General features: G+C 36.1%; 1 protein-coding gene across 28 annotated transcripts in view; it reads left to right on the top strand.

The window, feature by feature from the left end:
• The window catches only part of SOX6 (SRY-box transcription factor 6), a 512,419-nt gene that overhangs the window by 48,646 nt on the left and 436,131 nt on the right, over nt 1-27,642 (top strand). The window lies entirely within an intron of this gene.

Here is a 27,642-nt window from a genome sequence, read left to right as displayed (position 1 = left end):
AGAAATCTAGAAAATTATTAGGCAGTGTGAGTGAATTCACATCAATATAGACTAAAAACATTATAACTTTTTGGTTTGGAAAGATTTAGGCTGAGAGTGGATTTGATTTAAGTATAAATATTCATGAAGAGTATGTATGAAGAGAGGTGGATTTGGTTACATGTTGGCCTCCCTGTCCATATCCCTCCCCATCCTGCCCTGCAGTCTTTAGTGGTTTATGTCGAAGGTTTGGAAGCACAGTTTAGAGAATGGGTTTAGAATTCAGAAGACTTGGATTTATGTCCAGATTCCCACACTTAGCGGCTGTATGACTTTAGACTTCAGATTTCTCATTTAAAAAAATAGAATATAATATTTATCCCACAGGGTTGAGCTATATATGTTAAATTAGTTATGACATGAGTGGAAAAACCTGACACATAGAACTCAATAAATGCAGATTGAAAGAGATTATATGCCCATCTCAGATCCTTCTTTCCAGCCTCAGTTTTTTGTTGTTTTGTTTTTGTTTTTTGTTAATCCTCACCTGAGGATATTTCCTCCATTTTTAGAGAGAGTGGAAGGGAGGGAGGGGGAGAGAAACATTGATGTGTCAGAGGCACTTTGATTGGTTGCCTCCTGAATGCGCCCTGACTGGGACCAGGAACAAATCTGCAACCCAGGTATTTGCCCTTGACCAGGAATTGAGCCCTTGACCCCTTAGTGCATGGGCAGACGCTCTAACCACTGAACACCACTGGCCAGGGTTCCAGCCTCAGGTTTTTTAAAGAGAGTTCTTAACCTGGTGTCCATGGATATGAAGTCCGTAGTGCCCACCTTTTAGCATTTGTTTTCTTAGATTCATCCCTTGCTTAGCTGGATTTTATCTTCAGGTATTATTTTCTTAGGTGCAAACTTCATTATTATTGATATATTTATATATATATATATATATATATATTAATAATTTTTTAAAATATATCTTTATTGATTTCAGAGTGAGGAAGGGAAAGGGGGAGAGAGAGAGAGAAACATCAATGATGAGAGAGTCATCGATCGGCTGCCTCCTGCACGACCCCAACTGGGGATCGAGCCCGCAACCTGGGCATGTGCCCTGACTGGAATCGAACCCCAATCTCCTGGATCCTAGGTCGATGCTCAACCCCTGAGGCACACCCAGTTGGGCAGATATGTTTATATATTTTTAAGTTTGGACTTTGTTGCTTTTATACTTGAAGGATAACTTGGCTGGGTATAACATTATTTGGTCACACTTACTTTCAGGATTCTAGAGTTTGCTCTACTTTTTTCCAGGCATTTAATATTGTTGATGCAAAGACTGAGGCCAGCAACAACCCCTTCCATTTCTAACTTTGCAGGTAATTTTGTATTTTTACCTGTACAAAGTTTATTAGGATATATTATAGCATTGATATTTATATTTTACCCTTTCCCGGGGACATGAATTACCTTCTTGTGTTATATATAAGTAATTTTTTGTGGAGGTTCATTTAAAAAAATCTCTTCTTTATACTCAGTGATTATAAATATTGTATCTCCATTGTCTTCCTAATGATCAGTTTTGCATCCAATACTTTGTTCATTTTTACTCTTTTTAAAAAATGATTTCCTCCACCCTCCCTCTGTGCCCTAGTTTCAGCTGTTAAAACAATTTTTTCCCTACATCTAATGAGACTTTTATCTATGTAATGGCTTAACCTTCCTCCTTCCATTTCTTTCCTGAGTCTGCCAGCTCACTTCTCAACCACCGTTGTCGTGTCTCTTCTTTGGTCTCTTTTCTTTGAGTCCTTTTCTTCGAGTCCTTTTTTCTCCCCCACAGAGATCATGTTATTTTTTATTTGAGACTGAGGAGAAATATTTGTCTAAACTCTTTCTTTGTTTCCTTGAGCAACGGAGGAAATCATTATTCTTTTAATGTGTGATCTGTGTCTTTAATATCTCATTTTCCCACTATGTATGTGTATATAGTTCCTGTGCTAATTCCTTTCTTCCTGCTTACCTTCAGAAGGGAGCACATTTATACTGGGTATTTACTGAAGAACAATATTAGAGGCATAGTATAGAGTGATTTGGGGCAATCTTAGCAGCTTTAAAATTGGCATTTGTTGTCTTGAAAAATCTCATTTTTATTTAATTTTTTTTTTTTTTTTTTTACATTCTGCTTATATTTCTTCTTAGTTTCTGGCATTAGAAGTTTGGTGTGTCTTACAATGAACTACCTGAGTCAGGCTATCTGTGCTGCGATCTGGTCATCTCTGGCCCTTCCTTCGCCTCAGGCCGTGTTTTAGGAGATTAGATTATAGACACCATGGTACAGCTGCCCATTTCTTCCTCATTCAGCTCAGCTTTACCGCAGTTCCTGGGGAGCTGGGTCTTCACGGGAATATTCCCCACCACTTGCTGTCTCTCATGTCCCTAAATCTTGTCCCTTTAATCGAAGGACTGTTTGATGTTCTTTTAGACAGTGGTGCTTGAGATTCGAGGAGATAGGTGTCATCATGTAGTTACCCTCCTTTATTCTGGTTTAGAGGTCAGTATATCTGGCATATTCTTTGCTTTGTGGTGTGAGCTTGTAGGTAGGCATTTCATTGCTTCATTAAAGATCTCCTCCCTGCTCCCACATTTTTCATTCTTTTTGGTGGTTTTCAAGGGAGAAGAGGTTAGAAAAAATTGCTTTTACTCTTTCATCTTTGACCAGAATTCTAAGTTGTGTCCTTAAAAAATATTTATAAATATATTCTCTACTCTTTTTAAGTCAATTAAACATTTCCTAACACTTATTGAGTATCTGCCATGTGTTAAAAGCCTTGTTGAATGAGCTTTATATAACTATTATCTCTGTTAAATCTTAACAATTCTGTATGTTTTCAGTATTACCTCATTTAAAAGTAAAAAATCCAAGGTTCAGAGAAATTAAGTAAATTGTCCAAAGTCACACAGAAGATCTAGAATTAAAACTTAGGTCTGTTGGACTCCAAAGCTATATTTTTTTCCTGCTATACCCCCTCTAGTCCCTATCTGTATAATTACAAATTTTGAATAAGAGGTTTTGTGCATATTTCATAGTTTGATTTCTTACTGTCACCTTTTGGCTAATTTGAATTTGATAAATGGGTTTATATATATCATCTACCCACAAACAAATAATAATAATAATGATAATTAATAATAATAATAATAAAAAAAGTAGGTCATAGGTTTACCTTGATGGTTTGTGCCTGAGTATGCACAGACACCTACTGTGTTAGTAAAATTTTCCCCCCATTTGGGTTATCTGTGAAAGGGACCAGTGGAACTTTAGGGTAATTATTTATTAGAATAATCCACTGGTATCTCTGCATGAAGAGGATAATATTTCTGAGTTAGATTACTTTTGCACCAAATGATCCTTTTTGATTTGATCTACCATGTGGTTTATTTGACATTTTGAACTGCAACAAAATATCCAGAGCCATCTTAGGTAAACATAGCTGAGTCATTTTATTGGAAGATAATGAGTAGTTAGCTCTATAGAAACATTTAGGGAAAAAGTAGGTGAGGTCAAAGGAGAGAATAATCAGGCCCAGGTCATATGGACAACTAACTGGCTACTCCGGGTTTCTCATATCTGGGAAAATATTTGCTTGCTTTTCTTTAAAAAGTTAGCAACAGGATCTTCAAATGCACACAAACAAAAATAGCATGGCACATTGTACATGGCTTAATTACTAGTAATGGGCTATATTACTTAGAGATTGTTTGCTTTTTCTGTAGTAGCAGTCTAGCTATCTGGTGCAGAGGCTTTCTGTTGCAAGTACCAATATCCTATGGTGTGCCTCTTCAGTTGTAACTACTAGTTACCTGGTGGTTAGAAAGTTTTCTGCTGGCTTAATTATGTATCTAATTAGTTTTAAATTATTGAATTAAAAAACAGTAACAACTAGAAGTTGCATTGCTACAGTAGTGTGCTAATATTTCAAATAGAGTTACAATTGTGGAAGAAATTTGCAGGCAGAGCCAATCATGGTCTAGAGCCCCAAAGATGTGACTCAGATGAAAAATGACTCCTTAAATATGTTGAGAGCAACTCACTCAGGTGCATTAGGGATGGCATGGTTTTTTAATTTTAAAAGGCACTTAGTGACCATAAGCTAGTGACCGCCAGACTCAAAGCAAGCACTGTAGTGAGTACATGGTAGTATTTAGGCAGCTACAAAAAAACAGGGTGTGCACTTGTTAAAGAAAAGGGAAACACCCTAGTGCTTTTCTCATGGCCTGTGAAATCAGAGTCTAAGATGTTTTCCCCTGAGGCAAGCTATTTTTGTAAGTGCTCTTGCCCAGAGAAGTGCTATCAATTTCTCTTCTTATTTTCCAGTTCCTTGGGTTCTCATTCACATACCTTCTCATTGTTGTGCTCATTCCTGTCTATCTTTCTGTAAGTCTTTTTCATAGATGTTTCCCTCTTTTCACTATACTCACCTTGTCCTATTTCACTCAGAAAGGTTAGTTATTAAAGTCTTTTATAGCCAATACTGGCTTTACAAAAGCACAGATCCCACCTGTTAAGTTAATGCTTAAAACTTGACAGAGAAAAACAGTGTGTGAGTGTGGGGTGGGCATAAGAGCAAGTGCTTTGGAGTCACCTATTCCTAGACCTGGGTCCCAGACCTTCATTCACACGTCTTCGGAATACCTTTGCACAAGTTACTTGCTTTTCTGAGTCACAATTTCGTAAAAGATGGAGATGATGCCTTTCTTACTGGATTGGTGTGAGGCATAAGTTATATAAAGTACAGCTAGTACAAGGATAAAAACATAATAAATGTGGCATTATTGTACTATTGATCACAATTGTTTGTTCCTTCAGTTCTTACAGATGAAGTGTAGTTCCTCCTCCCTACTGACTTTGGGTCTTGGCCATGTCATTTCTGAGCAGTATCTTTTGGAAGTGTTGCAAGTTTCTACCAGACCTCTTATTCCCTGTGCCCTCTGTTATAAGAGCATGTTTTAGACATAGGCTGTATCCTCAGCCCGATTTCTAGAATAAGAAGACGACAGAGTGGTCTTGAACCTGACCCACACCCTAGAGCAGACACATAAGCTGACTTGCTTCCCACTGGCATGTCGTTTGAGCAGAGAAATAAATACTTGTTGTAAGTCACTGATGTTTTAAGGTTGTTTATACTGTATAATACCATTTCTGTTAGCAGTTTCTGTGTTTGTCGGCTTTGCTGCAGTCACAAAGAATCCCAAAGTCAGTGGCTTTAAACAACAAACATTTATTTCTCAGTCATGAGTCTTCAGGTTGGCTGTGGCTCTGCCTGGTTCTCTGGCATCTGTCATTTCAATCTGTGATCCAGGCTGAGGGAGCAGCCCCTCTCTGGGACATGCTGTTCTTGTAGCAGAGGCCAGAAGTACAAAAGGTTGATCCAAACTGTGTAGGTGCATTTAAAGCTTCCATAAGGATATGGCGTATGTCACATCTTTTTATCTTCCAAGTCACCTGTCCAAGTCTGGCAGCGGGGCAGGGAAATACACTCCTTTTACTGGGAGGCACTGGAAGTCACATGTCAAAGAGTGAGAATAGATAGTTGGGAATATAATACAACCAACCACAGTAGGCTTTCCACACGTTAGATTTCCTCTGTCTTCAGTACGTCTCGTGCCATTCTAGGATTACTGACAGGCATAAAACACAAGTGCATCTGGGAGAGAGAATAGATTAATTTCGCCCAGGGTAGAAGTATTAGATACTTCAGAGCAGGTTCCGGCTGAGGACAGGTTGGTTAGATCCACGCAGATTGCACATGATTCCCGGAAAGCTCTAGGGAAAACTTTTCACCTTGGCAATGTAATTTTATGACACTTTCAGGCTTCCATGGATCCTAGAGTGAAATGGCTGTGGCAGTGGCCCTTTCTGTTTGACTAATTGCCCTAGGTTGACTTTTTCCCTCCCCTCAGTGCTCTAGGAATTTTTATGAGCCTCTTAAAAGTAACTGAGATGTCAGTCAGTATACTTGCAGTGAACAGGTGATATCTCTAGTCTGGTTGTTGCCCCTGAATGAAAAATCCCTCTGGCCACAGGAGCTGCTTCTTTGGATTGGCATCCATTGTACTAGGGCACTGATGCTCATTTAAAAAGCATTTTATTTTTTATACTATCTGCCAAAGTTTCCTTTCCCTACATTTATGCATGTCTATGGGGCTCAGAGTACCTTAGAAGGGTTCTGGGGGAACTTGAACTTAATGCCACATTTAAATTCATTCTGTTACCTTAATCTCTCTTCTTTGTTCTATGTCTTGATTTTCTTGTCACTTTTAAAATCAAGAGTCTTATTTTAAGCAAACTTGGTAGAGGAGAAGATGCATTAACATTCAGATAAATTAGTACCTTTAGACTTAGTGTTGCATAATGAAATTTGGAAGAAAGGTTTCCCTTTTAAAAGTTTAGCCTGTTGACTAAAACTCAAAAGACATGGTAAATGGCACGTTGGGTTTTTATCTTGTCCACTAAAAATGAAAGCTCATTTATGGTTTTTTTTTCCTCCTTTGAGCCTCATTTACTCAAAATCTGGCAAGTGGGGAGATCAGTAGCCTTTCCCCCCCCTTCCTATTGGAATATGCCTTTTTTTCCAGAGGACAGTGCAGCAGGATCCCACCAGTGAAATAGGTACAAAGGGGGAGGTCTGCTCAGATATGAATAAGCCATGCCTTGGATGATGGGTTTACTTTCCTGTCCAGCTTTTGAGGGTTTTATGTTCATGAACTGACTTCAAGAAATAGAGATTTTTGGAAAGACAGATACACTTCTTTTGTGATGAAACATTATTATTGAAAAAGCTATTGTGTTTTTGAAAATAAAGGATGTAAGTACAGCTTTTTAACTTTTTTGTTTGTTTTTAAAAAGGTTGTTGCCCGGGCGGGCGTGGCTCAGCTGTTGAGCTTTGACCTGGGATCCAGGCGATCAGGGTTCGATTCCCGGTCAGGGCACATGCCCGGGTTGCGGGCTAGGCAGCCCCATCAATGACTCTCTCATCATTGATGTTTCTATCTCTCTTTCTCCCCCTCCTTTTCTCTCTCTGAAATCAATAAAGATATATTAAAAATAAATAAATAAAAAGGTTGTTAACAATTGAAGAAAAGATAAGTGATATGATGTGGCACCAAGCATAGCAAGTACCTCCCCCTATCCTTCATGGGAATGTGTTCCTATTCATTTCTTAGCTGTGATTTTTCTGGGTGAAGTTTGTTTGAATAAGGGGTTTCCACAGTTAAATTCAAAAGTCATATTATAGAGCTTCTGCTATTTAGAGCAGTTCTTCTAGGCTTTGAAATTAAAATGAACAAGACAAGTCTTCTCCCCTCAATGAACAGATAGCCTAGTAAAAGAGACAGATATTACATAAGTTACTACAATACAAAGCAAAACTTTTGTGTCCAAATGAAATATACAGCCATTGCTATCAGCACGCTAAGAGAATGAGAGGCTGACTCCTGTTGGAAAACTTGGCTCTCAGGAGGACTTCATGGAGGAGGTAGCACTTGTACTCAACAGGTGAGGGGCATGGCATGCCACTTGTTCTGCAGAAAGAACATGACTAAAGATTCGAAGGTCTGAAACTCACTTTGGGGGAGCAGGGAGCAGTCCTATTCCGCTGAAGCTCTGCTTTCATTCAAGGTGATGAGGCTGTGAAGGGTATTGGGCCAAGTTAGTGAGGGCCTTGAGTGGCATAGTAAAGATTTTGGGCTTTATGCTAAGAGGTGAAATGGAGCCAAATAGATTTTATGTATAGTAAAGTGACACGGTCATATTTATATTTAAGGAAGATAACCAGGAGGATTATGGAGGGAGTGAAGAATGAGTTAACAGAAGAGACTGGAATTAGAGATTGCAGTTAGGCTGGTTAGAAGTTCAGGTGAGAGACAGTAAGGGCTTAGTCTAGGGCAGTGAGAGAATAGGAAGAGTTAATTGAGAATCATTTTGTAAATGGCATAATTTAATGACATTAGTTTCCAGACTCAGACTCAAGATACATTTTGTAGATAGAATTCAGATGATCCAGCAACCAAGTGGTTATTTAGGAATAACTTTAAGATGCTAATTTAAATTAATCCAGTCACAGTAGCAATTATTTTCTTCAGTCCATTTTGATGCCTGAGCATCTGATATGGCCATGAGATTAAGTTCTAGTACTGCAGGTGTTATCTGTTTGTGTGAAAATCTATAGGGTGCCTCTAAGGAGTAGTGGAACTTCTTTGCTAGCATGCCTGGCTCTTCCTAAAGCTCACGTGAGGAAGCAAAAGTAGTTTTGAGTGATTAGAACAATATCTTGATTATAGAACTTTATAGTTTCGGAGAATTTTTATTCTCTCATCATATCTCATTCTTTCAATAGCCCTGAAACAATAAATACTCTATATCATACATTTTACAAGTTTGGGAAACTGAAAACATTCAGTTTAAGTGACATTTCTAAGGTTACACAGTCAGCGAGCAGCAGAGAAAAGAAAAGAGCTCACAACTTTGGGCTACTGGCCACTCCTACTTACCAGTGCTCCTCTGCTTTTACCAGTTGCCGTGAGCTCACAGAGTATGGGAATCCCAGTGAAATCCTCCATTGCCTCTAACTCGGTTAAATAACAGAGGAGTATATCACTAATGTACTTTGTGGCACGTTTTAATTTCTTTTAACTAACACTTTGCAGTCTTACATTTAGATGGAATTTTGCTTTTTTGTTAAAAATCTTGTGTGCTGAATGGGAATGCAAAACTCTCAACCAGGTTGGCGGCTCACCCTTTTTCATTTGTAGAATGAGGGTCATTCCTTCCTGTGAGCTGGCGTTGTCTCACTGTGATGTCTTAGCGCTGCTCTTATTGGAATCACAGTTCTGGGCATTGCCAGGCCTCATCTGTAGTTTATCTTCCTCTGTCTTAAGCGAAAACTTGTAGATTGTTTTAGGTTTGTGATCCTTCTTACTCTATGGGGAGAGGATCCTTCCCCTTGTACTGTTTTGCATTATCTCCAATATCCCTCTTTTTCCTCGCGTGTGTGCCTGTTTTAAAATCCTATGACTTTGTTTTCTTTCGCTTTTAGTTATCTTTCTCCTGTGAGCTCATGTACACTTCCTGGTGACACTTTCATCTGGGATCAGAAATACTGCCAGATGCTGCCAGTATACCTCTGAGCGTGAAGTTGCACGAATGCTTATTTACGTCTCTGTCACTTTCTAACCTAATAATGTGGTGTTTCCAGTGAGTGTTTCTTTCGGTATGTGGAATGCTTCTGGTTTATTTTCTCAGGTTGGCTCCCTGCTTCTGTTTCATATTTTCCCTTTTTAGCTTGCATTTGCATTTTGAGGCTCTGACGTATTTGGCAGTGACATCGAAACGACTGATTGTGCTCACAATAACCCCAGAATCATTCCCTTCCTGCGGACCAAGTTTATTCAGGGACTGATTGGAAAAGTGCATTTTCAGATACTTTTGTTGTTTTATTTGTCACCAGTGATTTGCTTTTATTTACTTGAATCTTGTGTATTCATGAGTAAATAGGCTTCAAGTCTGCAAATCAGAAGTTTTCAGATTTTCTTGGTTTATGGTATCTTTAGTGTGTCAGTAATTTTTTTCACAGTGACTCTGCTCCAAAAGAAATAACTAACAGTTCACTTTCGTACACAGCTGGAATCAAACAACTTAAGTATTCATGTATTAAAAACGTAGTCACTATTTGAAAAAAATAATACAGATAAATTGAAATAAAAAATACTACTTTAATTTCATTCTTAAATAATCACAATTGCTAATGAGATGTGTGTGTCTTTTGAGCCGTGCACAACTCTTTCAAACACTGAAAACAGATTGGACATTGCCATCCTCATTTCCAGTTCGGCATTGATTTTAGCACAGTTGCTTTTTATCACTGCAAAGACTGAAAACCAGCTTTGCAAAGATACAGTGTCGTAGAAATGAATGTAGTGTGATGTAAAATTGAAACTGTGAATAATTTGTCTCTGTAGTTTACATAGTGATCAACAGATGTCCTGTATCACTGTGTTTCTCTTGAAAAGTTAAAATACCTTGTAGTGTTTCTGTGAGTTTTCTATGTTGTGTTGGGGTGCCTTGGGACACTTGGAACTATAGCTTTTGGTACTTTTCTTTTGTCTTCCTTGACAGTGTATTTTTCTGGTGTACATCAATGAGTCTGGAAGATAGTTAGGCACTCGTTAAATTTTGGTAGGTTTCCATTGTCCTTAGGCAAGCACTTGGTCCAGAGAGGTTGGGACAAAACAAAACAAAACAAAACAAAACATGTACAGTCTGCAGTTCTGGAACAAGACATATTTTAAAGTGCAGTACTTTGCTGAGTTATGTTTTGCCATGCTTCTTGCTTTCCTCTTGAATGAATTCTGACGACTGTAAGACACTCATATGAGCTTGTCAGAGGCATAGTTCAAAACCTTAATCTCCTCCCATTTGTTTTTAATGTGAGGAACTCATTTTAGACATCTGTTCTAAGAAAAACAATTAGAGAGAAATTATGATGCAGTGGTCTTATCCTGAATGTTATTTTGCAACTTGGCTAGCTCCTGTGCTTTTAAGTTTTAGTAGCTTAATAGTCATATTTCAAGGTAAACACTGCGAGACAAGTGTAGCTTCCAATTTCTTGTCATTAGTTGACTGAGTCACCTTGCTCTGATTCACCACTGCAGACAACCAAATTGGAAGTAAGAATTTAGGGGGTGGATGCAAGGGGTAACATCTGCTTTGCTTTGCTAGCGTTCTACTCACTGAATGTACTATTTGTAGAGTTCAGGTACTGCAATAAAAGAAAGTAACACACACACACACACACACACACACACACAAACAGGTAAAGCCTGGGCATATAAAGATCTCCTTTAGAGAAAGTTTTGATACACTACAATTCTGTTTGACTTGGCTGGAATTTTTCTTGCATATAAAAGTTGGTTTAATCCTCCCTAAAGAGTGAAGTGCTAACTCAGTATTTTCCTAATTGTGCAGAAGAGCACCAGATGGTTTCTGAGGATGACACTGGATGGGTGGGGGCATTGGTGACTGAAGCTGTGGTAAAGTTTGTAGTTCCGTAATCATCATCATCCAAAGCAATATGTGCTTTTGTGCCACAGAACAGACAAAAAAAAATTTTTAAGGAAAAAATATTACTCGTTTAGAGGAAAGCATTTAGGTTGCTTGTAAACTACCATGCAGTAGGAAGGTATTATTCTGAACGAAGCTCTGCTTGTATTGTAATTATTAAAGAAATATGTTTATATATATTTCCTTGGAAACTTATTTTTTTCTCTTGCTATTTTTTTCCCTTTGCCTGGACAATCATCTCAAATTTTAACTTATTTTTTTATTCAACAGAATCAGAATCTTAACTGGGATAAAATGTTTTTCTAGGTCTTGTTGTATTTGCCTTTAGTTAGCCTGCAAGAAGAATTGGGTACTATCCTTCCCTCTTGGTCAATTTATCTACACTGAAAACTGGAGTATTAAAATTTATTGCTACATCAGAAATGTCTCTGTAATGGACCTCAAATCTAAGGCAATGGTGGTACTAGTCTCTAAGACATAGAGACTTACAACAATTGTGGCAACACGTAAGTTTAGAATAACCTACCCTACAAGGGTATCTTAATGGAAGCATGAGCCAGGGTGTTAATAATCATAATTTACCATAAAAAGATGAGCTCTTATTAAAATGGTCTTTTACTAGTAAATTGATATATTGTCAAAATATTTTTCTCCAAGTAGATTGGCTAAATTGTCCTTTGCTTTAAAAATGTGCTATGAAAACTTACTGAAGGCTCTGTACTAAGGTACTATATACGTTTATAAAAGGGAAAAGAAAATACAAGTTTTACCCTTAAGAGATTTACAATCTGAAGAAATGCATATTGAAACAATTTAAGAGCTGCCCTGTTCATGTAGGCCAGGATCAGGTGCTTAACTAATAGACATTGAAGGGAAACATTCATTTGTACATACGATTAAGGTAAATAAAGCTATTGACTTCAACTAGTTCAGAATAATAGATTTTTGTTGACTTGAAGAAACAAGTAAATAAGTAGCTACCTGTGGGTTTAAATATGAGTTCAGGAGCTTATAGTCTTTAAAGTTTGAACAAATGGGTTAGAACCATGCTGGAATTAATAGCTTCTAAATTTTAAGAGTGGCAAATTTTCCTCTCTCAGATGTCACTCATTCCTGTTTGTTCTGATGTGACATGAGATTGGTAAATCTTTCATACTCTTCATTATTGCACACAAAATGAGGTTCATAGATACTTGGATTAGGTTAAAGGTGGATATGAGATAAAAAAAATTTTTTTATTGAATTTATTGGGGTGACATTGATTGATAAAATTACTTAGGTTTCAAGTGTATAATTCTGTAATACATCATCTGTATATAGTATTGTGTGTTCACCACCCAAAGTCAAGTCTCCTTCTGTCACCATTTATTCCCTCTTTACCCTCTTCTACCTCCCTCCACCCTCTTTCCCTCCTGTAATCATGCTGTTGTCTGAGTCCATGAGCTTTTTATTTTATTTTTGCTTAATCCCTTTACCTTTTTCACCCAGCCTCCTAACTGTCCTCCCTTCTGATTGACAGCTGTCAATCTGTTTCCTGTATCTATGAGTCAATTTCTATTTTGTTTGTTTATTTTCCACGTATAAGTAAAATCATATGGTATTTATGTTTCCCTGACTAGATTATTTCACTTAGCATAATACTCTCCAGGTCCATCTATGCTGTCACAAAAGGTAAGATTTCTTTTTTACAGCTGCATAGTATTCCACTGTGTAAATATCCCACAGCTTTTTTATCCACTCATCTCTGATGGGCACTTGGGTTGTTTCCAGATCTTGGCTATTGTGAACAACACTGTTATGAACATAGGGGTGCGTAGATTCTCTCAAATTAGTGTTTAGTGATTCAATGGATGTAGTCCCAGGAGTGGAATCACTGGATCATAATGCAGTTCCATTTTTAATTTTATGAGGAAACTCCATACTTTTTTCCACAGTGACTGGACCAATCTGCATTCTCACCAAAAGTGCACAAGGGTTCCCTTTTCTCCACATCCTCTCCAACATTTGTTGTATATTGATTTATTGATGGTAGCCATTCTGACAGGTGTGAGGTGATATCTCATTGTGGTTTTAATATGCATTTCTCTAATGATTAGTTACATTGAGCATCTTTTCATATGTCTATTGCCCATCTGTATGTCCTTTTTGGAGAAGTGTCTATTCACAGGTATGTGGCTAGCTGAAATGAAAGAGACATTCATAAAAGCCACAATAAAGTTAAGTTCAAGAGTATTAAAAGGACATGTCCTGTTAGGATGATTTAGGGTGTTGCCATGCTCACTGAGTTGTGTTTACAGAGAAAGGAGTCAAGGTGAAGTGAATGATCTGCTTGATTCAACCTATTTTACTTTTGCATAAATGGTTAAATATTCACTGCATTCCAAAAGAGTATGTGTGCCAGAAAGTGGGCAGAGTCAGCTGAAAGAAAGAATTGTTTATTGCTCAAATATGCCTGGTTAAAATACAATAAAAAGATCTTAAAAATTACAAAAAGAGGGAGTATATATTTAGTGGACCTGTCTGGGCATAGTCATGACTTGTTCTCCTGTCGTTTATATGATTTTGTTCTATAGTGTTTACTCTGGTGTTCAATAGCGCAGGACTAAAATACCTTTCATCTTTGTTTTGTCTAACAATACTTTGTAGTATATTTGAAAAACAGTGTGTCATCCTAAAGGTGCTTCCATTATGCTGAAATCATCATACTAGGATGATAAATCCCAAAACGCCATTCTTAGATTTAGTCAGTTCTGCTTACTCCAAGGAATATAAAAGATGTTTGTGGCTAATATAATAACTCTGCATAAGATAGCATACTCTAAAAAGGGACTGTGAGGACTTTTGTGAGATTCAATTCCAAAATGTTATTTATTTGAATATGTCATATGCATATATGATACAAATGTATAAAGGTACAGAAGATGTAGAGTAAAAAGTACATCTCCTACTTATTTCCTGTAAGTTCCTCAGTTTCTCAGGTTTCCTCCCCCAAAGCCATGTCTATTACCAGTTTCTTATGTATCCATCTAGAGCAGTGATTTTCAATAGGTATGCTGCAAGATTTTTAAAACATGCAATATCTATTTAGTCAGAGACACTGACCTTTTTCCCCTTAGATTATCAAATAAAAAAAAAAGTGACGACAGCCAACACAACAATAGCCAACCGGTGTGAATGCCCTGTCTTGAACCATAAATATGTAGGTCATATAATAGAGTTGCATCTTATTGGTCACATTGCATAATAATGTTGCATCTGATTGGCTGATTCTTGATATCAGAAATTCTTCTACACAAGTATAGGCACCTGTTTTTTTTTCTTAAAAGTCACTTTAGAGCAAAAAGGGTAGGTAATTACTATTACTATTATTATTTTTTGTAAATCAATCAAAATTATACCTATTGTTATTGTCAGACCAGCTAAAATATATATTTCGGTGTGCTATAGAATTTTAGTAATTAGCTTATGAGTGCCATGAGATGAAAAAGGTTGGAAATCACTGATCTAGAGGTATACCACAAAATGTTTCTTAAATGGTATTCTTTACACAAATGGTATTATACATATTTGCTTGTATCTTGCTTTTTTGTGACATACCTATCGGAACATATAGAGCTTTCTCATTCCTTTGAAATGGCTGCACAATATTCCAGTGTTTGAGTATAATATAATTTATTTAGCCCTTTCTCATTAGTATTCTTTTTGGTTGGTTCGAATTTTTTGGCATTACTAGCAATATTGCATTGACTATCCTTGTAGAGTTGTCTTCATGTTGATATGCAAATATATCTGTAGGAAAAATTCCTAGAAATGGAATTGTGGGTTAAAGGTTATATTCATTTTAAATTTTAAATAGATATTATCAAATTTCCTTCCATAGCTTCTGTCCTAATTTGTACTCTTAACAGTTATGTTTGAGAGTGCCTGTTTCTCCATATCCTGGACCATATAGGTGAAAACGGGTATCTCATAATTTTAGTTTGCATTCTCCTCATTTTGTATTAGATTGCCTATCTTATGTTTAATGTCAGGGATTTAAGAAAAACTTTTTACCTTTGTATTATAGAATATAATATCCAAGTAGAAAAGTGCATAAAATAAACACGTTTTATCATAAAGTGAATATCTGTGTAACCACCACCCAGGTTAGAAATAGAACATCTCTCCCATCCCCTGCGTCCTTCTTGCTCCTCTCGCAGCCACTACTCCCCTTCCTCCTCCAAAGGTGAAGTTGCCACTACATCTTTTTATGGTAATCACTCCTTTGCTCTCCATTATAGTTTCATGTTCAGAGTATATATCCCTAAACAACATAGTTTTGGTTTGCCTGTTTTTTTATACCTTATATAAATGGAATCATTTATTATATACCCTTTTGTGTCTTGCTCCTTTCATTTCGTATTATATCAGTGAGATCCACTCTTGTTATTTTATGTAGCAGTAATTTACTCACTTTTATTGTCATATAATTCCATTTTATGACTATATCACAGTTTACCCATTCTACTGTTGACAGACATTTCCAGTTTGGGGCTAATATGAATAATGCTGCTATAAGCATTTTTGTACAGTTGGTTGCATCTCTGTAGGGTAAATACTTAAAAGTGGATCATAGGAAGTGGTATTTTTATCTGTATTAGATAATGCCAAAGTGTTTTGCTAATTTATACTTCCACCAGCAGTGCACGGTGCCTGAGTGTTCCTGTTGTCGTACACCCTCTCCCGTTATTGGGATTATCAGTCTTTGTAGATTTAGCATTCTGGTGGGTGTGATGTGATATCTCATTATAATTTCAGCTTAAATTTCCTTAGATATTAGATTAGTGAGGTTAGGTACATTTTTATATGTTTATTTGCCTTTTGGAAATCCTCTTTTGTGAAGTTCCTTTTTAAGTGTTTTAAATTTTTGCCTACTTTTGTATTCAGTTGCTTGGCTTTTTCTTACTGATTTGTAGAAGTTCTTAATATATTTTAGATACATTTATACGTTTCTTTAATTTGGTTTCCAGCAAAAATAGAGCCTGTGACAAGGACTAGGGTACAGATAGCTTTTGGGGAGTGATCCCAGGAAGTGGAAGAGAGGGACTGATAACAGTGGGGTAGGGAAGAAGAAAAGCTATTATTAAGCTCACCACTGTAGGCATCACATGCTTGATTCCTCCAGGACCTCAGGGAAGAGCACAGAATGTCTTCCTGAAGGAAGGAAATCAGGAGTGTTTATTCAATATGTTTGAGCATTCCGTCTAGGGGCATTTACTCCCCCAACTTCCAAGCTGAGCTAGTACTGGGTTAAATGTACTCCCATAGCCTTTAGAGAAGGTACTGAAACAGAGGGTGGCATGGTGCTGAGTGAGTGCTTAAGTTGAAATACTTGCCAGAACCAGTTAAGTATGAGTTCACATGGAACTGTCTATTGCAGCTTTGGCTAAAATCAGAAGTGGATCAAGGAACTCTTAAGTAGAGGTGGTGTCCTTTCTGTCTTGCAAATATCTTTTCCTACTCTTTGAGGAGCCTTTTACTGTGTGTCTTTTGATGAACAGAAATGCTTAATATTTATGTATTAAAATTAATTTTTGTGACCTATTTTTTCTTAATGATTTGTTGGAGCTCTTAAAACCCACCTGGAATTTATTTTAGTGTAAAGTGTGAGGTAGGGGTTCACTATTATTATTTTCCAAATATTTACCCATTCCCAACATCATTTATTGAATAGTTTATTATTTCTTTATTGACTTGAACTGTCACATTACACATACTGTCATCTATTTCTAGATTTTTTGTTGTTCATCAATCTACCTATTATTCCTGTGCTAATTACTGTTTTAATTTTTACACTTTTGTAATATTTATATATTAAACATGTTAAACCTAAAAGTTACTAAGATTATTTTATTCTTGGAAAAAAATTAAATTTGAATATTTGATTTTTGAAATCACCTCAAATTTAAATGATCTGCTTAATGCACAGTGTAACATTCATGACATTGCAACATTTCTCTTTAGGTTTTGTAAGTTTCCGTATTGTATATGGGAGCTACTTGGTAAATATTTTCTTTTTTTCTGGAAGAAAGATTCCTCTGTCCAGCAAAATTATTCTGGGAAGCTACTCTGAGGTAGAAGATGCAAGAAGGAGGCTTTTAATTATAGGCTGATGTGTGGACTTGGCATAGTGCCTGTCCGGAGATCTATGGCCGTTGAAGGGCAGGAGTAGGATCAGTGTACAGAAAAGGTAGGATTTAGAATTTTTTAAAAGGCGCTTTTTTAGCATCAGAACCAATAGGTTTTGGAAAGGCTGGATTCTGAATTATTAAGGAATGCTACTTAAATGAAAAATGGAAAGTGCAGTATCTTTGAAACCAGAGATTGTGAATTTGAGTGCCAAACCTGCCACTTACTGCCTTTGTGAATATGTAATCCTGTTAAGTTTCAGTGTGTTTTTTTGTTTTTTGTTTTTTTTTGGTGTGTGTTTTTTAATAAAATGAACAAAATAAACGGATGAACAAAATAGATCCAGAGACACAGAAGCATGGAACAGACTGAGGGATCTCAGAGGGAAGACGGGAGTGGGGGAGTGAGTGGGTGGGGAGAGATTAATCAAAGAACTTTATGCTTATATGCATAATCTATGGACACAGACATTGGTGTGGGGAAGGCCTGGAGGTGGGGTGGATGCAGGGTGGAGGGGATCAATGGAGCAAAAAAGGGGACATCTGTAATACTTCCAACAATAAAGATAAACTTAAAAAAATGAGCATAGTAAGACTGTCACAGAGTAATTATGAGGATTTAATGAGAAAGTAAGTATCAATTGAATAATGGTAGGCTGATAGAATTTGCTTAATAATGTCTATTCTTATTGAAACTGTGAAGTCTTCAGAAACAGAGTTGATGGGGATAAAATTTAGGACTTGAATTTGAGTGTTGGAGAACTCTGTGCATTTCTTTCATTGCCTCACATTAAAAAAGGCAGTGGGTTTTGTTCCAATGCTGGCATGAGAGAAGTAATGTAGGGCAGCGACTTTCAACCTTTTTTATCTCATGGCACACATAAACTAATTACTAAAATTCTACGGCACACCAAAAAATACATTTTTTTGTCAACCTGACAAAAAGGTATAATTTTGATTGATTTACAAATAATGATGATAATAATAATAATAATAATAATAATAATAGTAATTACCTGCCCTTTTTGCTCCAAAGTGACTTTTTAAGAAACCTGGTATCTATACTTGTATATAAGGGTTTTTGGTACCAGGAATTAACCAATCAGAACCCGTCTTTTAATGCAACATGACCAATAAGGTGCAACTCTATTATATGACCTATATATTTATGGTTCAAGTCAAGGCATTCACACCACATGGCTATTGTATTGTTTGCTGTTGTCATTTTTTTAATTTGACAATCTGAGGGAAAAGAGGTCAGTGCTCCTAACTAAATAGTCAGGTATTGCATGTTTTAAAAATTCTTGTGGCATACCAGTTGAGAATTGCTGATGTATGAAAATGAGAATTATGTAGTATGTAGCAGGGTATTTTTTATATGTGTATCTACACACACACACCACCACCACCACCACCACCACCCTACACACACTTTCCATTATTCTCATTGTGGCTCAGAAAAAAGGCGAAATTACAAAAAGTCCAGGACAAGAAAATGTAGTAATTGGTGGTTGATTGGAATTGGGGGAGATAGGAAAGTGCTGGCATTGGAGAAATGTATTTGAAAATCCAGGAATTTAACCTGAGTTAAGTGGGAGAGCAAAGTAGCAAAACTGACATATTACAAGAGAAGTGAATGCTAAGTGTTCCATTTTACAGATGAAGTAACAGGAGATATTTATGTACCTCATAGAATGGACATAAGCACGGTAACTGGAAACTCTGACTTAAAAGCTCTTTTGCCAGTTTGTCATGTGGTCCTAGGTGAGTTATGTGTCTGTTTCCTTCTCTGCAAATCTGGAAGCATCTCATCCTGCTATACCCCTTAGGAAGTGAGGCTATCTCTGCGAGATGCCAGGCCAGATCTTATCTGGACTTTACAGTGAGATCTTTAAATTGTTATGGAGAATATACAATTCTCCTTAGGATAGGCAGGATCTCTCTACAAATTCTCTTAATTTGTTTCTGTAATTTTACAGGACATTATTAGGTCTGGGAAAGACTAATGCGTAGTGTATGACCAAGCTCTCTATGGATATGCAGTGTGTAGTTATTGAGTGTGATGATGGGGTAGCATTGCCAAGGATAGGGTCATGTACCCATAAGACATTCTTCTTTAAAGAGTGGGTGGTTATATTAGCTACCACATTACATTAGCTACCAGGTCATCTGTGTTAATTGTGACTTGGGTACATTTAAACAGAGTCTTCTCGGGAAAAAAGCAAAAAGGGAATTACATTTATGGACTGCATAGCCTATCTAGGAAGCATTTTCATTTCTTTAATCCTTACAAAAACCTTGGGAGGTAAATGGTAATATGCACATTTTCTGTGCATATTCTTTATTTCAGAAAATGAGATTATATAGTTTTATAATCCATTTCTTCACCTAATGTATTTTGCACAATACTGTACTTATTTGTTTCCTTTCTTAGGCTGGGAACTCCTTGAAGTTACCAGCTCTACTTCATTCATTTTTGTTTTTCCAGCACTTAACACAGTGTCTGGCTCAGAGCAAACATTCAGTAAATGATGAGTAACTATGGTTTACTCTGGGAATTAGGACTCTTAGATAATTAGCCTATAGTCACCAAGTCTTTATTTTTCTCTTCTTTTAGCATCTCCCCTGACCTTTGAATTTTTATCACAAATTGAGAAGTGCTTAAAAAGTATAAAGTGCTACATACATGCTATGTAGCTAAGTTCAACCATGTTGACTCTGCATTCACATAAATTATTCTGGTCTGAATCCAGTTGATAATGCAGCTGTTATTTTTATAATCTCATCCTAAGTACATATTTGCACAACAGGCGGTGTCAACTCCTCTGAGTTACTTGGTGTTATTTGCCTGAAACTTTAAATTACAGAGCTCCATTACTGAAGTCATTATTTGTGGTTAAGAGGGAGTGGTACTGAGGGTGGTAAAAAGAGTTTCTTAAAATGAGTTTTAAAAGGGACCCTCTTTAGGTGTCTTTAAATTTATCTTGATTTAACCACCTAGAACAAGTACAAAAAAAAAAAAAAGCCCTGCAGCCTTTGTTTGTCAGTTTACTGTACAAAAAATAGTAGACTGATTTAAAAAATGTATGGGTTTAAAAAATCATTATTTATGATGAGCTTTTGCTAAATGATTGCTCTTTAATGTTCTGCCACTTTATTTTGTAAGCAGGACTTAAGGAGAGAAAACTCAGCAGGGATGGAATCCTCCCCTCTTGCTGGGTATGATAATGCATTGCAAATGTTGAGACTATTGTAACTATAATATTTATCTTACAATGAATCCAAATGATCAGTATTTGGAGATCTGGGATTGTGCTTTATTGTTCTGTATCCCCAGAGATTTCAATTCATGGTCTGTGTCCTGTGGGCTCTCAGAAATGTTAATTGAATTGCTGCTAAATTGCATGTATTCGTCTCAAATTAAAAAAAGAAGCAACAACAAAAAAACAACAACATCCTGCAATAACCAAGACTTAATTTAAAAAAAAAATGTTTTTTTTTATTCATTTCAGAGAAAGGAAGGGGGAGAAAGAGAGAGAGAAACATCAGTGATGAGAGAGAATTGATTGGCTGCCTCCTGCACGCCCCCTACTGGGGATCGAGCCCGAAACCCGGGCATGTGCCCTGACGAGGAGTCAAACTGTGACCCCCTGGTTCATGGGTTGATGCTCAACCACTGAACCACACCAGCTGGGCCCAAGACTTAATTTTTAAGTTAAATTCCATGTCTAGTTTATAATTCTTCCTTAACATTTAAGAAAATATTTTGTATTTTAAAAAATAGGAACTGCAAAATCATTGAGAATATTTTCAATAGGATTAAACATTTTATAGAGTTACAAAATTTTTGTATTTGCACAAAGGTTCCTGTGAGCTTACATTTAACCAGTTGCCCCTTGACCCAGCGATTATTGAATTTTAGTGTGCATAGGAATTACCCAGGAGCTATGCTTTAAAATAGATTCTTAGGCCGTATTTCCATAATTACCCAACCAATGGGTGTGGGTGAGACCCAGTAGTCTTTTAAAAAAATTATTTTAATAAGCTCCTCAGGTGGTTCTGATATAGGGAATCTGAGGATTATGTTTTAATAATCACTATTTTCTCCAGTCGTACTTACAAAAGACCTTCTCTGACTGTTGTTCTTAAGCTGATACCATATATGTCTAAAATCAGACTGCAAGAAAAAAGGCTATATTAAGAAACCTAATAATAGGTGTTATTTCAAAGAATTGTATTTTGCTAAGAAAAGCAGAGGACATGAAGGAAGAGATAAAAGAGAACTCAAGTTTATTGAGTTTAAAAAATTCCAAATTTCTTTTTGACCCATTGCCAAATTTTGTTTGACTCTGGTCATGTGGCCTTGCTACTTCATGTTGTATAAAGTGTAAAGTTAAGACGTAAGTGGAATTTTTCTGTAGTTAAGACCTCAAATACAAGAGTTTTGGGGATTTAGTCACATGGTGGTTCTGTAAATAGGTTTTGGAAATTTGTGGTCTATATTTTTATCTTGATTCATTGCAATAAGCTACTTTGTAAAGTGGAAGACATGCTGTCTTCTAAATAATCTCATTTATTTTCCATGAAGACAGTATTTTTGTACTAACCATCCTTATTCACTGGCAGATCTTCTTGAATTGTTATTTCAGGAGAGCAGTTAAGTGTTGGCAGTTGTGAAAATGTGACAAATTTAGGCAATTCTCTCTCTGATTTACCATTCTGCTCCACATGTGGGCAGAGTGAATTGACCGGCCTAAGAAATGCAACATTAATTCTTCCTCTTCTGACCCAGAAATACCTTGATCCTGACCATCTGTAATGTGTCAAAGAAGGCTTAGAAGTGTTACATTAAAGTGTAAGGGTGTACTTCCCATTGGGTATTGATAAAATATAAAATTGTAGAATCCTGGAGTGGTAGGGACTTTAGAGGGAACTGGTCGAGAAGTTCTTGAACACCATCTATAGCTGGGCCGGCTTTAACAATCACCCGTGGAGCTTTTAAAACATGGAAACCCCTGGCCCACTCAAGGAGATATGGTTCAGTAGCTTTGGGGTGGGGCCCAGAGATGTGAATTTTATAAAAGCTTTCTAGGTGATTACACAGTCAGCTAAGTTTTGGTACAATTTTCAACTCAGTGTAAGAATTCTTTGTACAACATCCCTGGCAAAGATTCACCAGCCTTAACTCTGACAACTCCAGCAACAGGTCTCTATTTTGTGAGGCAAGCTATTCCATTGCTTTCAAAGATTTGTCTGGACTGAGCTGAAATCCATCCTCTTATAATTCCCACACACTAGTATCGCTCTTTCCTTTGGAAAGAGGAAAGAGAAACTAAGCTTTCAACTAGTACTTACCATACTATTTCGCTGTGCTAGATGCTACCTCTTTTTTGCTGGCTTGAAAATGTTAAACTAGATCTTTTCCTTACTGCAAAATGGATTATCAGAGTATGTACGCAGTTATCAAACTGGGGTTGGTGGACACATCCTTTTCAAGGGGACTGAAAAGTCAAAATTACTTTTATCATAATACTAAGATGCTATTTGCCTTTTTCGTAGTGTTGACATTTACAATGAGGATACAAAGCAATTTTGGGCAAAATGGCTGGTGCCTTACACAAATCAGGGAAGCGGCACCAAATCATATTAAAAGTCACTGCATTTTTAAAAATCATCACCACTCATGGGAAAAAAAGCCAGTTTCACTTAATAATGGTGTAGATGAAACAGTAAAATAATTGATTTTATTCTTTCTTGACCCATAAGTACATTTTTTAATACTCTGTGATAAAATGGGAAGTATGCCTAAAGCACTCATGCCGCATACCCAAGTACAGTGGTTATCTTGAGGGAAATCACTTGTGTGATTGAGTTGCAAGCTAAACTAACTGCTTTTTTTCATAGAACATCATTTTTACTTGAAAGAATGACTAACAGACACACAATGGTTATTCAGACTTGGATGCTTGGCAGACACATTCTGAAAAATGAGCAAAGCGTCTGTGCCATTGTAAGAAAAGCACCTGACACTGTTGTCGTTGATAAAATTTGAGCTATCAAGAGAAAATTAGTTGTTTGGAAAACTTGTATCTACCACCATGAGGTTGATGGCTTCCCAATACTTAAAAGCTTTTCTGATAAGATTGGTGGTAATGTTAACAAACTTAATTTTTAAAAATAGTAAATAATGAAATATGTCAACACTTTAAAGATCTGCACAACACAGGGAGCCGACATTTCCCAAATGAACCAATGTATGTTACAAAATCATGCATGGGTAAAAGATGCATTTAAAGACCAGTGGGTTTTAAAGTAACAGAGTACAAAAACTTCATTGATGTTCAGGTTCCAGATTATATATTGCAGTTAACCTTTGAGAAACTATTACTTGTCAAATTTTGATATAGTATCAGAGAATAGCTACAATTATGTGGAAAAGCTATTAAAACATCCTGCCTCTTTCCAACTTTGAATCTGTGTGAAGATGGATGTTTTTCACGTACTTCCACCAAATCAACATATCACACAGATTGAATGCAGTAACACCTATGAGAATACAGCTGTCTTTTATTAAACCAGGCATTTAAGAGATTTGCAAAAATGCAAAATATTGCCTATCTTCAAATTCTTTTGTTTTGGAAAATATGCTTATATTTTAAAAGTATGTTACCATGTAAATCACTACTATCTAATCATACATTTTATTTTAAATGAATTAATAACAAAATTTTTCTTAGCTTTAGTTTCTAATATAATAAATATTGATAAACATAAGCATAATTTTTTTGGGACTCTTAATTTTTAGAAATCTCACAGAATCCTGAGACCTAAGAGTTTGATGATCTCTAAAGTTTATTCCAGTGAACTATTTTTAGAACTTGCAACCATTCTAATGGTTCCTATAAGATTTCTTAGTCAATCTCTTCTGCATACTTGTCAATGATCCTTCTAAATAGTGGTCCCCAATACTGAAATCATATTGAAGATGTAGGTTGAACAGCATTGAGTAAATAAATAGGCTACTATGAGTAGGCTTTAATAAAAATCTTTGGAGATCTTTAAGAATAGGAGAAATTCATCTTTCTTTGAGGAAATAAGTTTTTGTTCCTGGAAAGCAAAGTGCTGGACTGGGTAGTATCTTAAGTTATCTTCCTGGACACCTTAGAAATACTCTTACTTTTATCCTAGGAGATACAAATATCAATAACTAAACCCTAATTTTTCCATTCACTATTGTGATGTCTTTAATTATTAGGAATTGCATTTTTAAAAAATTAGGAATTAGCTTGGTGTCAGTTCCTTTCATATTTCAAAATTCTACATAAATTAATTCAACCACCCATTTGGTTCTTGAACCTTTTTGCTAAAGCAAATTTTTTTAAAAAGGGATGGGGCTAAAAAAAAAAAAAATGGGTGTGGCTTGGAGACAGCTTTAAGCAGGATTTAAAAATTTAGCTTAAAAGCTTTTAAAGTCTAATTATACAGGGAGGTGGCAGTGTTTTTATTTGCTATTTACCTTTGATCTAGTAGCTATTTTTGGAGAGTGGGACATGCTTTTGTGAAAATATTTATGGTTTCTTCATTTGATGTCAAGATAGTTGTTTGAAGTTGCCTTATAATTCAGAGGTTTTTCTCTTTGTAACTAATATTAGTATTTGGCTTTTGCTGCTAGAGTAATAGCAAGTCAGTCAGGATCTGGGTGACTACTTTGAATGTATAAGTGATATACTGAATTTTAGAAATAGCTTTATTGTTTTGGGACAAATTAGACATGTTAAGTATTTAAAAATCTCAATAACACCAACTCATAAGGATAAGAAAGTAAAAATAAGCCTTTATCTCACTCAACATTAACATTTTTGTTACATTTATTTTACTTTGTGAAATGGTTTTGTGTGTATACACATGTGATTTTCTGTAAATTGATTGATTGGTTCTTATATATGTTGCTTTTTTATTCAACAATATACTTATTGACATAAAATTATGGGCACAATATATTTTTGGAAGTAGCATAGCAAACTTAAAGGAGATTGACATTAAAAATTTTAACACTTATTGTCAGATTACCATTCAGTAAAGTTGTACCCAATTTATAATCTCATCAATACTACATAAAAGTGTTTATTTTTCCACACATTCACCAATACTAGTTTCTGACCAGTTTACAAAATATTTTGCCAATATTGTAGGTGAAAATATTTTATTTATGTTCCTTTGATTATTAGGGAGACTGTACATATTTTATATTATTGAACATTTGTATTTCTTCATTTGTGCATTTCCTCTTTATATTCTTTGTGCATTTTTGTGTTGAAGTGATTTTAGCAATGCACTTTTTATTTAGTAAACTAAGGATGTGCAGAAGTTTGACTACCAAATAATCGGACGCATGTCACAACCACGGTCAGGTGTAGTATAGTCTGTGGCCCACATTGTATTATTGATTGAAAAATCCTTGAGAGGAAAGGCAATGGCTATTTATTTGTTTTTTAATTTTTAAATTGAGTTATATTTGACATATAATGTTGTGTTAGTTTTAGTTGTACAAAATGATTTTAAGAAAAATTTTGTGTTCAGATTTTCCAGTGCAGCCTCTAACTACTTGCTGAATGGATGAGTGAGCAGCAGGATGGAATGACTATGGTGCCTGGGTGTTCGGAGGGTTCGTTTTCCTAAGCAGGTTGTGATTTTCTAGAGTAGACCATGATTTGCTTTGGCATTTTCTTCTCTGTCTTCTTACTTTTGTGCTGCTCTTAGGACCAAAGTGGTCACTTTTATTTTAGAAATGCCTTCTTCAGCCTAAACTTCTTTAGTTCTCAGAGAAGTAGGTTATTCCAAGTTGTGTGTGAATTTTTGTGAGACGGTTTTTAACTCTTTGGCTTGTTTACTCCTAAATTCTCTATAGGAGGAAGTATGTATAAATTTCTCTTTGTTCTAATAATGAACTCTGTGATTCTAGAAGCTTATACTTTATTTTTATTATTTTATTTTTATTTATTTTTTAAATATATCTTTATTGATTTCAGAGAGAGGGAGGGAGAGAGAGAGAGAGATAGAAACATCAGTGATGAGAGTCACTGATCGGCTGCCTCCTGCGCACCCCTGACTGGGGATCGAGCCCACAACCCGGGCATGTGCCCTGACCGGGAATCAAACCACGATCTTCTGGATCCTAGGTCGATGCTGAACTGCTGAGCCACTCCTGGCTGGGCTAGAAGCTTATACTTTTTAAATTTTTTGCTACAAAATTCACCAATAGTGTATATCAGTTGATAATGAGATTCAGAGTTGCTTTTAACATATGTAGCAAGACTGCATTTATATGACAAATGAGATTTATTGACTTCACATTAATGCATATTAAAATATTATTTGCCCCGAATGTCTGGAATTTGACTTGTTCCAAATTTAAAATATTCCCAGAGTTAGAGATATTAACTCTTAAAGAGTCCAATGATTAAAAAAATGAGCTATACATTAGCCACAGTATTTTCTGGTTGCATTTTATTTTATCCCCCAACATTTAAGTGCAAATGAAAGAATGAGATGTATTGTGTATGCTGCATAATTCCAACTCATGGTTTAAAAAAATATTTACTAGAAGGACAAGATGTGATTATTTAAAAAATATGCAAGTACTTAAAAACCCTTTTGGATTCTTCCAGACTTTAGGCTTTGGATATACAACATTTTGCAATACATTTATTTTGTGGATAACTTCAAAGCTATAATTTATAATTCAGGATAGGATAAAATATGAGAATAGCTTATAATAGAACCAGTATTCTTTGCTGGCTTTGAATAGTACATAGAATGTGTCCACATAGGTTGTGTGATGTCCCAGATAAAATTGCTCTCCTGATTCCTAGGACATCAGAAAGCCATGAGGAGGAGACAGGTGTAATACCAAAAATAAATGAGAGCGCTACCTCCCCCTGGCCAGACTCTCCTGTACTTCCTGCATCTGTGGAAGTAGGCATTACAGAGTTGCTAGTAACTGGATTGGGGAAGGCCCAGGCACCATTCCCTACCAAGAGAAGGAAGTCTGGTGAAGACACCTAATGGGTATATGAGCCATTGATACTTAAAGCTGTCCAAATGCCTGAGACAGATTCATTATCTGTCAATCCTGACTTTAAAATACAATAAATTATCTGGGTCACTTATGCAAACGGCATATTATAGGAGCTGGGGAAGGGCTGAGTTAGATATTTATTTCATATCTCAACTTAATTCAGGTGCTGATACCTAATTTATTATGGCCATTTGTGCTTTAAGTGCAACACTATGGGCAGCGATTCCTATAAATGATGTTGATCAAGATTCTTTTTTTTCCAGAATGAATTTTATTTAAATCTAGTTAGCTAACTAGGT

The sequence above is a fragment of the Miniopterus schreibersii genome, assembly GCF_964146895.1.
Source record: "Miniopterus schreibersii genome assembly, chromosome: 12".
Taxonomy (NCBI): Eukaryota; Metazoa; Chordata; class Mammalia; order Chiroptera; family Miniopteridae; genus Miniopterus; species Miniopterus schreibersii.
This window is presented reverse-complemented; position numbering and strand designations above follow the sequence as displayed.